Raw genomic sequence first — 13,684 nt, forward strand, 5'->3', positions numbered from 1 at the left:
CTTTTGCGGAGTAACGCGCTCGAAAGCCAAAAGCTGGCTGTTCTGTGACGGAGTACTTTGGATCCTCTTTTGCTTCTACCTTTTTGGCACAATAGGGCTTTAAATTGCTGAAAGAGGTACTTAAATATCCAGGGGAAACTTGAAATATCTGCAGAAGGTTGGTTCATGTCTTTTTTACTGCTGAAGAGGTAAGTCACTTCTAATCTCGGTAGGACACGTTATGGTATTTCTATAACAAGTGAGTGTTCTGTGTTAATAAAGGGATTAAAATACTTTAATATGTATAGTACAACATTTGATCGTTATTGCTAGGGTCTTAATGTTTGCCGCTGGCTGATAAAGTGTATCATCTAGCAGGGGCGTATTGTCACCAGTGACCCAGGACCCTACTAAAGTCTGTTGAACGTGAGACTTCTTTTATGACCAGTAAAGATGTGGTTAGCAGAAGTGCTGAAGACTGGCAAAGACACTTTGAAAGCATTTTTGGACATGCAAAGTGAATTCTGAGGTGGTTGTGATTTATTATATGAAATAAAGTGTCCTGTGCTGGACACTTCAATATGAAAATTTCTTTATAGCGGGAAATAGGATGTAACTGTACCTGCACTAGTGACCTTACTGCTTTGTGCTAAGATTCATGATGCAGGGGTCTTTTTTTTTTTTTTAAGGGGGAGCTAGGAACTTTAGAAGAAACTCTGCTTTAAAAAAAAAAAGTGAACTTTTAAACTTTATGTCTAAAAAGGAAAAGTACCATGAAGAAATTCTATAGCTATTATATATTTTGAGGATAAATAAGAATAATGTGGTGGTGTCGTTTTCTTTTTTTTTTTTTTTTTTAAATATTATTTTTAAACAAGCAGGATTCCAGGAGAGAAAGAGAAATATTCTAGGAGGGTTTAATGATTGTGCCTAGGTCAGAAATAGATAAATAAACAAACAGTGTGGTGGTGTGGTTGTGTGTGTACTGGGGGGTTGTGTGTGTTTGTTTAGGTACCCCGACCTTTCAAATGTTGAAGTCCTGATCAGGAAGTTTTTATATGATCCCCTATAGGTGGAAGAAGGGTGTGTTGCAGATCTATGTTAAGACCCATGTTACAGTGTACTCATGGTGTGTTTGTGTGTATAGTGAACTAAGTACATCTGAAAAAAAACATTGTAGTGGTTGATATTAAAACCAGTATTTGCCAAAGTCACCCACACGTTGACATTTTCCCCCTATCCAGAAGTGTAGAATGGAAAATGAGGAGTATGTGGAACAGAAGCCAATACTGATTTCTAATGGCCATTATAGCATGTTATTTATGCTTCCAGAAGCCATTACTAGCAGCAATTAGGGTCATTGGGGGTTCTTGTAAAGCAGCCATTAAACTTCTTAATTTTTTTCTTAATGAAGTTAATGTCAACACCATTAAGAGAAAACAAGGAAGATACTTCATTCCCTAATGTATGTGGATATTTATGTTCTCATGGTTTGTGCTAAGTGAAAGAGCAGGTGCTGGTTGAGAGCTAATTAGTTTAGGTGTTAGCCTAGAGACAGATGATCATTGTCTTCTGTTAATGTGGGTGTTTGTGTAATTGCCAGTTGCTCTTAGATTTAAAAAAAAGACAATATCCCCTGTGGAATCACCAAAAAAAAAAAAAGCTCTCTAAATTGCATTCTTAGATTTATTCTTGGGTTACATCTTTGACTTGGATTTAACATTACAGAATTTATCAAAATGACTCGTTCTGATTTTAGTTTTATTATGAAGGCTGTGAAACATAGGCTAAAACACTTCACCCAGTGATTGCTCCTTCAGTCTCATGGTTTGTCTTGAAGCTACATTTTATCTTTCTGGAAAAGGATCCAGTCTACCTGGATTTGTTTGGTGTTTTGGATTAATAAAATGTAATAGTCAAACTGTATTAAGCATCTGCAGGGCTTTTATATTGAAAGTGTCATTTGGGACTTATTCTATATAGAAATATATTTTTGTTTTGTAAATCAGATTGTTTCATTGTCATAAGAAATCAGCCTGGGAACTGAGGTGTGTAAGAGCACATAGCCAATGGAATTGATGTTGTCCTGTAGGTTACAATGAGTTGTCTGCTTCAGTGCTGCTTTGACTTACCAAGGTGTGAGGATCTGTATTCACTAGCAGTGAGCGTGCGTTGGCTGCTGTCTGTGCTACTCACTTGTTTCTGCTGTTCTTTTGGGCTGGATTTGATGCTCTGTGTGAGAAGCATCTGTGTTCACAAGCAGTTCCAAAGATTTAGGCATACTGTTGAAGTGGAGTTACAGACCTTAGTTGATCCAAAAAGGTTTTTCAGGTGAAAACTGGGACCTGGCTGAGCCAAAGATCACTCTTTTCTTCTCTAATTAGAGTCCAGTCAGTATTCAAATTCTTAAATGCAGGAGAAAATCTATTAAACTAGCATCTGCAAAGTTTCAAGATGATTATTTGCTAAGCTGACAGGATGTTACAGAGTGAAATAGTTTGTAACCCCTGTGCAGTTAGATCATCTTGTATTAAAATAAGGAAGTGCAACTTCTTCCTTAGATCATTACAGTATACTTCATGAATAGTCAGTCTTGTGTTTGCTGAAAAACATATTTTATATTTTACATTTTGAAAACAGTAAAGACATTGATCTGGGATTTCCTCATACTCTTATTTAATAAACCACATTTTCTGCTGGAAAAAATGCTGCCTTTAAAAAAAAATAGGAGTTTTATAACACTTTTATCTCATAATAAAAATCATTATAATTGTTATCTCCAGAGACTTGCAAATAATTAAAAAAAAAAATATTGCTGTCACTTGCCTTTTGCCTCTTACACCATCCTATCTATCTTCCTGAGTCACCTCAAGTAGGATCCAGGCTCTGTCTTGTGGTGCCAAGCAGCAGGGTAGTCCATGTATGCAGGCAGAGGAGCAAGCAGTACATTTGATCTTTCCTTTGGAAGTGTTTTTCTTAATAAGTGTAAGATACAATAGTGTAAATATGCTGTAATAGTATTTCCTGCACATCACATGTAGGTTGCTATTGCTGAGTGTTATCTCTTCAGAGTTGGTAAAATTAAGGTGTAAAAGGTGAAATAATTTTGTCTAGGTTACTCAAAGATAAGTGGCAAAACTTAAGTAGAAGATGGGGCTGCTGTTCCTGTTCTAATCAAGGCATTGCTTTACCTCAGTAGCTTGGAGTTATGACATGAGTTTGTGTCAAAATGTGTTGTTCAAACTTACTCATTTTGTGTAGCCTGTTCTCAGTAGCGTTTTTATAAAAATCAAATAAACCTTTTCTTTTGTGGCAACCAGGCCGCTGTTTTGATTTTCACAGCACAGGCCCTGCAGTTCAGAGGCTTCAGGTCTGTTGGTGTTTTAAAGATGAAACAAAGTCAAAGCTGGCTCTCATGTGATGCAGGGCCGCACATGCCACTTTTCCTAAGAGCTTCCTTCACAGCTAATGGCCAAAATGTTCCCCTCCTTAACAGCTGTTCTGTAATCCTCATTTCAGCATTAAAACTAGCTTCTGGTCTGTAATTAGAGAGAAGGAACAAACAGGGTGTGTTTAACTTCTGTTCCTGGGCATAAAACTAAGTAACGCATTCTAGTTAAAAAAAGAAGTAACAAAGACTACCAAGGCTGTAACTAATGGCCTAAGTTAGAGAAAGGTGACAAGTGTCTTTGAATACAGCTGGCTGTTTCTGGCAACTTCTCCCTGAAGTGCCCCAGTGCTATGCATATGTCTGTGTTTGCTGCAGAGTATATACATTTGCTCTGCTCAGGTAGCTTGCAGGACCTCCTGGTAAAGATAATTAAACAAGGTAATTTTCAGACTCATTCTCCTGTGTCCTGCATCGCAGTTTGCTAAAGAGTAGTGATAGAGCTTTGTACCATCCTCTGTTCTGTGTGATGCAGAAATAAGTACTGTTTGACATGCGAGTTGTCATTCAGCCCACAACAAAACGAATGTGTTTTCCTGAGATGCTCAGCAAGTATAGCAATAAATTCTTTATTTTATAATGCTGCCTTGTAAATGGGTGGTTATAAAGCCGCAAGCATACTCTTGTAATATAATCAACATGAAAACATTGTAAAAGAACTTCGATTTAAGTTGTAAGGTCTTAAGAGTGCATGCTTTATTTCGAGGAAGGAGACAATATAGTAAGTGTTTTATAGGTAGATAAATGTAGAAATAGTTTACATGTGACTATAACTTTGTTTTTAATTTGTTACTTTTCACTCTATGAAGTTTTGTTATAACTAATAGTGATTAGTTAGCACTTCAATGATTTGAATAAAATATTTCAGTAAGGTGCCCTTCATTTGTAGTATAGCTTGGGTTTTAGTCGTTATTTATTTAATGTTCAATCTGTGACATTGTTTTCCGCTTTATTTATTTATATAAAATATAATACATTCATACTAGAGGGTTCTTTTAAAGAACTAGTTGATCAAACCATCTAGCAGTGACTAATTCTTACTCAGATACCGTTTTCCATCCAAGTAACCACAATGGTGAGGAATCAAGGGTGCCAATAGAATGACAAAGCACATGGAAGGGCTTGGTAATGAGTGCAGCTGGGAAGGAGCCATCAAAGGTGGATTCAAGCAGACTGAGCTCACTGAGGTTTATTCAAAGTCAGCTGCAATTAATGGAAATGGGCAATAAACCTCTGATCATTTAAATGCCAGATATTCTTAGCACCTGGCTCGTGTCAACTTGAGTCCATCTGTTACGGTATTTCAGGCAGGACCCACTTGCTGAAACAAACTCACACTTAGGCTGTGGAATAAAAAACAGATCAGGTCAAGCTGAGAGAGGATGAACTTTGTACTGGTTTTAATTTGTGTCTACATCTTTTTCTCTGTTATTGCTACTAAGCTTCTGTAGGGCTAAATCAAAAAAATAAATTCCAGTAGTGGAACAGAATTTCGGTTTCAATTTCCTCATTTGAAAGGAAGCTGGGGCACAGCTATCAAAACTTTCTCACTTCCTGACACTTTCTGACTGATCTTCTGCTCCTCCTTTGCTGCTGGTTTCAGCCTGCTGCCATGAAGGTGGCTGTCATTTCAACAGCAAGGAAACAAACATTTATATATTTGTTAGATACACATTTATGGGAATAAACTAAAATAAATGACAGAAGACATGAGAAATGTATGTAGTTATTACTAACATTTTAATCAGGAACTGGGTTTTGAGGTGAAAATGCTTTAAAAATTCTTGTCACGAATAAAGCCAATGAATCAGTTCTGATACTTTAATTGTGCAAGTTCTTACTGTCCTGCTTATTCTACATGTAATACATGTACTAGTGTATGTAGGCCCTGTGCAGTTTATGAGAAGACAAAGAGAAAAATAGAGACAAAGAATACTTTTGTAGATTTATAACTTGTAGGTTATTGCCCTGATTTATTTCAGTCTGCCATCAGAAGGGACGGTAGGCATTGCAGGGTGTGCGAGCCTTTTCCCTCATGTTGGGTCCGAGGAGCATCTGCAATTCTGCTTGGGAGTTGGGGGGAAACAAGCAGGCGCATCTCGTAGGCTAAAGGTGTGATCCTGAGGTGCACCCTGTCTCCGTACTTGGCAATGGTCAGCACCAGGCAGGTGGGGGAATTGTCCCCCCTTGGTTTGACTGTCCAGACAGCTGTATGGCTGGAGCTCTGATGGAGCCTGGCTGGGCGTGAGAAGAGCCTGGAAGGTCTCTCCACTGGTGTGAACCCTCTGGCAGTGGACTTCTAAGCCCCCAAATCTTTTTTCTTCCTCTGGAATTGACATAATCTGCCAGTCACTTCACAATCTTGTGAGCTGATTGAGGTTTGGGGTTTTTTGGCATGATTTTGCTCTGTTGTGAAGTGTCCATGCAGTTCATGAATTTAACAATTTTTTTTTTTTTTTTTCCAGCAGGGGCTTGTGTATGTATGTACAGGAGGGCACAGCTTCTTTTGGGAATGTCCTGGGAACTTTAAATTCCTTTCTGCTCACTAGTTATGTAAAAGTGACTAATGACAGCTGTGTAAAAGATTATTTTTCTAGAAATATTCTTACATGACTTTGAATACAAATGCAGGAGTAAATGCAATGAAGGGTGTGATTTTTATGGTGTAGCTAAGCTGGCTCAACAAGCAGCTGTCACTAAAAGTGGCCAGTGCTGTTTGCTTCCTGCCCCTGTGCTCCCACTCCTCCCTGAAGTCAGCACTGGTGCTCATCTGACCTGCTGGTGAGCTGATTCATGGAACTAAATGGGCAAAAAGCTATTTTTTTAAAAGAATGAGCATTTTTTTAAGCGTGATTTCCCCCCCCCCCCCCCCGTAGGAACAGAACAGACAGGCTAGAGGAAGTGGCAAGAACATATTGTTGAACATCTGGAGAGACAGGCGGGGATGGTTCCCTCCTCTTCGGCAGTGCCTGTACTGTAAAACTGTTCTCCTAGTTGTCCAAGTAGTAAGTTATACTTCTGCAGACATGCTGGAAAAGTGACCTGGACTGCGTTTTGATTTGAGGTATTGCCAACTGAATTGTTAGCCCAGTTTCAGTACTTCATAAGAAAGAGCTCTGCTCCTCTGCTTTACTTGTACAGCAGGAAATGAATGTGAAAATATTTCACTGAAGTACTTTTTAAAAATCACCTATAGTTTTTTGCAAGTTCCTGAGGAGTATCCTGGTTTTGGTTTAGTAGTTTTTACTTTTTATCTTTAGTCTGCTGATGGTAATACAATAACAGTTACAAGCCCCCCACTACCTTTTTCCTCAGGATGCTGCACTTTCAAAATAAGGCAGAAGATGCCTTGCAGCGCTATAGCGACAGTTGTGTTGGCATATACTGTGATTTGGTTAAGAAAGTGCAGTGTTATTGCGTGTAACATAATAATACAAAATTTACAGCTGTTGGAAGGTAGTCAAAGCTAGGAGTTGCTCTGAGAAAGTGAGAATTTAATTTGATAATAGTATAAACACCATGTTTAGCTTTCAAAGGAGTAGGAAAAAACCCCCAGTATAGTTACTTTGTAAAAAACAATTTGATGCAGTTCCCACAGTGCCACAATAGGCAAAATTCCACACAGGCGGTTTTATTTTACCCAGCAATCTGATGTGTTGATTACTTGCATATTCAGGGCTCACTTGCAGAGTTGTAGTGATTTAGAACATGATTTAGTGACACAGGTTGTCAGTGTGAGCAGAACTGCATGTGGGTGTTAATTACTTCTAGTCAGGTGCAGACCAATAAATTCACAATGTTGCTAGATAAAGAAGATTAAATTGCAACTCATGAATAATATATTGGAACAATAAAGGGGGAAACTTTGTTTTTCAAGTTTCTCAGCAGATTTAGGCAAGAATTAAGAGCTGTTTTTACTTATATTGGCTGTGTGTTCCATACCTGTTTATCAAGCATGTTTAGGTAGGGAATTTGGATGTAGTTGTAGCTAAACTGGTTTACTAGAGTAGCATTAAGCACTTGTTTTACCTGTTGAATTAATTTTTGTCCTACATTTATGCAGGCTATTGTATTTAGAAATTCATTCTGCTGTACTTATTTTGAACTGCATTGAAATATAGATCCTTAATCAGTGATGGTTAGGCTTTTCTTGGAGTTGTCTCTGCTGCTGATAAAAATATGTATATATAAAGATATGTATATATGAAGATACATATACATGTGTATGTATAAATAAAGAAAACTAACTAAAGTGTAATTTCTGGAGGCTACAGAATCTAAAAGATGCTGTGCTTGTTTCTTTCTATCTTTCTGGATGGCTTCTCATCGTGTTCAGTGTATCATTATCCCAGGCATCATTCTTTGGGCTTGTGCATTTACAAATGGGTAACCAATGTTTCAAGAAGCACTTGCCAAAAAAAACCCAAAACAACCAAACTGATTACTTACTGGTAAGTCTGAGGAGTGTTCACTGTAGAAAGTATGGGAAAGCTGTGAATCAGTTAATTTGCTTTCTTATTTAAACCAAGGCAAGGGGTGAGGTAACACTTCTCCAGTGCAGTGTATTCAGCATAGCTTTCAGCATGCTGAATAACACAGTGTTTAGTTGGAGTAGTTGGAAAGGGGGTGATGTGTTGCAGTTCTTGCATGCTATAAAAACATTCTCACTAGAAACAGAGGGACTTTCATGAGGGGAAAAGAGTGAGGGGGGTGGGGAGGAGGAAGGATTTCTTTAACTGTGGCACTGCCCTCACAGAAATGGGATAACTGTAGGTTGCTGGCAGAAGAGACCTGATTATATTGTATAATAATACTATAGTGGACCTGGGTAAAACTTGCTACAACCCAGAGTCAGTCTGGGTTGATGATAATGTTGAGATGGGGGCTCTGGAGATACCAAAAGAGGGAAGGCAGCATATGTCTTCTGGAAACCTGGTGTGATTTAAAAGCATTTTTGCATGCAGCTACCTAATGCATTGGCGATCAAATTGTCCAGAAATATTTTTTAGTTGCTCTGACCTGAACCCTGCTCTCAGAGCAGTGGCCTAGCAGTGGGCAGGGGAAGCATGCAGACTCTGAGTGGGGAACTACTCCGTCCCTCTTTTCAGTGTTGTGATTGAATTTTGGTAAGTTCTGTTCTTGTATGCTAGTTAGTGGTGTTACCACCCTGATTCGTGCTTTCTCTGCAAGCCATCAGCTAGCTGTATTTGTGTCTGCCCCATATGGGAGGGTTTTAAGCACCTTGGGCTTCTGGATGCTGCCTCTCTGGGCTTGCTCACTGAGCCTGGACCTTGGGAACAACTGCCCTGGACCTTAAAATCACTGCTGACTCTCTGCATCTGTTTGAAGTAAACTTCTCTGGAGCCCACCTGCTAGGAACACTTAACTCTTAGAGGCATGAGATAGCTGACAGTCACAAAGATGCATAGCTAGTTGTGGGGGAATTTTTAAAGCACTTTTCCAAGTGATGCTGGAGGTTGCTGGTCAGTGCAAAACAAACTAAACTGCATGCTGTTCCCTGAATCTCCCCTCTTCGCAGTGTTCTTTGGGATTTAGTTGATGCTCTCCAGGGTTCCCATGTCCCCGTTCTAGTACTTGATGCCCCCAGTGCAGGCTTTTCTTTACTCCATGAGAAGGATCCAAGCAGACTTCGATTCTCTTGCTGTTCCCTCTGCTGCTGTGTGACCCTCTGTTCAGTCGCAAACCCTTGGGTGGTCTGTTGCGTGGTTACCACACAGTTTGAGTTCAGACCTGAAAAACTGGTTTTTATAGGCACTAACCAGCTGTTCTGCTAGGGAACGGCCCAGGTAATTGTGGATGGTCTTTAATGATGTCTTGTTCAGCAGCGGAGGCTGAGCGCCACTCCTCCCTCTGTGCAATGCCATACAACCAGCCCTTCCTAACTGTGTTCCCCTTCTTAGGCAAAAAAATGTTACATTTAAAGAGTGTTAATAATGTCCAGCTGAACTTCAGAATACGTATGTAGGTTCCTGTGATAGTTATGAGGAATTTGTGATTACAGAGCAGAGCTGCTTATCATAGCGTTGTTTCCTCACCCACTCCAGAAGTGTATGCAGTCAGGCTGTGTGTATATCTTCTAACATAAACATATATTCTTACATCAGGGGAGCAACTCGGTAGTTATGGCCACTCTGGCTTTTAGACAATAATTGGACAGGTAACAGGTCTGCATTCTAACCTAAGAGGATTACTGCACAAAACGTTGTGAGGGAGCAAGCTAAAATGCCTTAATCACTACCTGTGTGTAATGTTATCCTCCATAAGGTAAACTGTGAGACAGGTTATTCTATTTTCCTTTACAGGAGACCATGAGTTTGTACGTTGGCAGTTACTATGGGAGATTTCACATGCTATTAATCCTCATGTTTTCATCAACCTACTAATAGTTTGTTTGTGTAACTAGGTAGTTAGTTTTCTTTAATATGGTAGCCTTTAATAAAAAAAAAATCTTTAAAATCTGGATAATTTGATAATTTGGACAGACAGTTTGTAGAACACAAACTGCATTTTATGCCTTTGGATTGGAAATAATACCTGTGTCAGAATGATCCCAAGATGTAGCTTTGTGTAGTTCTAAGCTTCTTGGGATGTTTGCCTGTATTCCCATAAACCATTCATTATTATTAATTCTTTTCTATGTTGATATATAGCTAAGAGGATGGAAAGGTAGGCAACCATTATTTTTACCCACCTGCCCTTTCTCTGTTTAAAAAAAAAAGCCTTTTTTTACAAGGTGGTAACCTGGGGGGGAGCACCCTCCTTGCAATATTACCAAACATAGCTTTTGGTTATGAGTTGCTAAAAAAAAAAAGGCATTTCAAAACTGTAAGGCTCATCTTTCACTTGCCTTATGAATTTTGATCTATTTTTGGCCTAAGTTGAGTTTTTCACTGCAGTCAAGTGCTAAAAGCTTTGTTTAAAACACAATTTTGTGTTTGTCCACTAAAAATGTCTGCTCTCATTAATATACTGATAAAGCTCCAACCTTGTGAGCCAGCGGGCTAAATCATTCTTCTAACTTCCTTCCTGTCTTAATGGAGAACTCAGCAAACTTTTAAGCCCTTTCCTTGGGCCTGTGACTTACATTTTTACGTATATTTCCCTTTAGTGAAATATTAATTTTAGATTTCAAGCACACTAAATGAAGGAATATATGGCTAAGATTATATGCTATGCTTCTGGAATATGCCATATGGTTTCGTATTGATGCAGTTACCTTAGTTTTGTACTTTAGCTTGCTTGTGCAAGAGACTAATTTCTGAACAAGAACTATTGGTACAGCCTTCCCAAGGTAGGAGTACTGACACAAGTGTCTGCTTTTATTGATGAGCTTCCTGGCTTTTCTTTTGTTTGACTTCTGCCAGAATGAGAATATACCTTTTCTTATTTGCGATTTCTTGACCTGGATTTACCGTGCCGTCTGAGTTCCTTGATGCGTCATTCGCTCTATCGTCCCTATTCCTTAGACTGAACTCCTCTTGATCTTCTCTGTAGGGTCATAAAAGAAGGGCAAACTGGGAAAGTCGCTGAAGTGTTTGGAGGAGGAGCGGTCATCAGGCCAAGTGCTGCTCCCTGTCTGTAAGCGGGGAGGATCAGACCTCTGGTCTGGTCTGTATCGGCTCTGGGGAGATGGTGCACGGCTGTGATCAGAGTTCCTCACGAGTGGAGAGGGCCCCGCCCCAGTGCTGCAATCTGCCTTCACAGTATAAACTGCAGGAAGAAACATTAGAATTACACACATACGTAGCGGTACTTAATTCACCATTTTTTTCTCACAGTTATGACTTTTATTGCTTTTTGTTTAAAAGATAGGATTCTAAACACATTTTTATGCTAGCTTCCAGGCTTCATCTCAGCTAAGGGATGAAAATTTAGGGGAAACTTATAATCAAACAACACTTAAAAAATTTGATGTATTATTATATTTGCTGTCATGAATATAATTTTATGTAAATCTTAGTATTTGTTTATTGCAGGTGACTTGAATCCTTGCTTTATGTTCACAGTACAGATTTATTTCTAGCCGTGACATCGATAAAGCAGACATGTAGTATTCATAGTACATGTAAAATATCTCTTGTACTTGGGGTGCTTGATTTGCAGCTTCGATTTTACTTCTTTTGTGCATCATCCTGTCTAAGAATTCAGGATTTCATAAATCAGTGTTTTGGATGGAGAGTTCAGTGAATGTTAGTTTCTATGTTCACTGTTCCTAGCTACTGTCTAAACATAAAAAATTTTTCTTAATGCTTTCTTAATTTGTGCTTGATATCTGCTACTGACAGGGTACAATTTGTTTCCTGAAGGGACACTTTTTTCTTTTACCCCACTGATTTTTTTGGAACATCCCTTGAACTGTTAGTACCTTTCTTGCACATCTGTTATGTCTCACGCACACCCCTTTGTTTTAAACTCCATCAAAAGCTGAGAGTCTGTGTGAAAGGTAGTCTTTTTCTATGCTTGTCACTGAACATATTCAAGCAGTTGTGTCTTTTTGTAAAAACACTGTGGAGCAACTATAATGTTTTGAAACTTAAGTTTTGACTGTTTGCTTTTATTCTCTCATCTGTTTTTCATGCTTGTATATGCTTATATGTATACTTAAAAAAGAGACAGTGATTAAATTATTGGTATAGTCCAACATATATGTGCCTGAATACATATATCATCAAACAGTAACTGCTTACAGTCATTTTAAGGAGCTGAGTAGAATTTTTTAACAAAAATACATACCAGACATTTTCACTTACGTTTTGTCCTTTCCCTTCCTCATTTCTGACTTCTTGTAGTGTCTGTATGCCTAGGCTTAACATGGTGATAAAGTAGTAAAAGTCTGGGTGTAAACTAGTGTTTTATGATTTAAATAAATGTTACAGCATTTTTATCTCTGTGTGTAATACGTAGAGCAGCTAAAAATGTAGATGTGCCTGTTTAATGCATGGTTTAGGTCACTGAAGGGTTGCTAATGGCTTATGTTTTTCCGTATCCTGAAACATTTGGCTGTTAGCTCCTAGATGTAGTGGGCTGACTCAGTGATAGATATAAATACCGGATTTGTCACAGTGTGCATTATATTGTATGTCAGTGGTTTCTGCTTCATTTGTTAAATTTTTAACTTTGAGATACTTTCTTTTTCAAGCATCATGGTATTTCATAGTGAAACTTTGTGAAAGTCAGTTAAATGACTTAATTTAAAACCAACAGAAATGTCTGAGAGAAATGTTAGTGGTTTTTTTGATTTGTAAATATTTGGGGAGTATGTTACTTCAGAAACACTATATACATGTAAATGTGGCTTTTCTTTCTCATTGGGAACTCGTATCTTTCTAGACTGGTAATCAAATGCAAAAATACTTGTTTTTTTGACTTGCCTCAGAAAGGTGTGTAAGATATATGACATGTACTATGAACTGCAAAATGGTCATAAAATGATTGATATTTTTGAAGTTTGTGTGCTTAACTCCCTTTTGACTAAAAGAGTGAGCTAAGCTTTTTAAATAGTTCTTTTTATCTTGAAACTCCTTTGATTAATGCTGCCCCCTTTCCTGCACTTGAATACAGATACTTTTGGTGTACATCTTGCTATGCAACAGCTGTAAGTTGGAAGAACACTTTTTTTTTTCTGCCACATGAAATTACTGCTTTTTTAGGTAACAGCCTTCAAGTGTGATTTAGTGGTGGAAGCATAAACCTAGCAGTCAAAGGCTGTGAATAGTGTTTGTAGGGTGATTCTAGCAAGTCAGACCTTTTTTTCTGTTTTTTTTTTCTTTCTGCAAAATTGATAGAAATAAGAGTACATGCGGTTTTATTTACTCATCTTGGAGGCCCCCAGACAAAAGTGGAGAGCCTTCTGGACACTAACAGTAATTTGGCTGCTGGCAGCTGCCCAAAGTACTGGCAGTATGTTCTTGCTCTTACTGAAAAATAAAGTAGCAGTTCTCTCTCTCTCTCTCTCTCTCTCTCTCTCTCTCTCTCTCTCTCACTTTTAATAAACGTAAGTCGGCTTGGATCCTGCTCGGCAGCCTGTTGTGAAAGTCATCACTTCTAATAGCACAGTGCCCCAGGGACCGCCACAGGGCATTGACTGGCTCAGTACTGACTCAGAGCCTAAATTGTTGACACTGCTCATCTAGAAAAATGATGCAATTATGATTCTTCTCCCTAGTCAGGGAAAGCATCTTGGATGTCCTCATTCACAGCTCCAGTTTTCAGAGATGGGGTGAGCCAGTCTGGGGT

General features: G+C 38.7%; 1 protein-coding gene across 4 annotated transcripts in view; it reads left to right on the top strand.

Annotated features, from left to right (window-relative positions):
* Positions 1-13,684, top strand: part of ADCY7 (adenylate cyclase 7) — a 68,246-nt gene that overhangs the window by 450 nt on the left and 54,112 nt on the right. For 2 of the 4 annotated variants that reach the window (XM_052795390.1, XM_052795394.1), the window contains exon 2: positions 6,304-6,491. The exons of 1 other annotated variant lie outside the window; for it this stretch is intronic. The gene's annotated coding sequence lies outside the window, so the exon portion shown is untranslated. The remainder of the gene's footprint in view (positions 1-6,303; positions 6,492-13,684) is intronic. One more of the 4 variants, XM_052795392.1, reaches the window with a different exon arrangement.

Source organism: Harpia harpyja, chromosome 9, assembly GCF_026419915.1.
Source record: "Harpia harpyja isolate bHarHar1 chromosome 9, bHarHar1 primary haplotype, whole genome shotgun sequence".
Classification (NCBI taxonomy): domain Eukaryota; kingdom Metazoa; phylum Chordata; class Aves; order Accipitriformes; family Accipitridae; genus Harpia; species Harpia harpyja.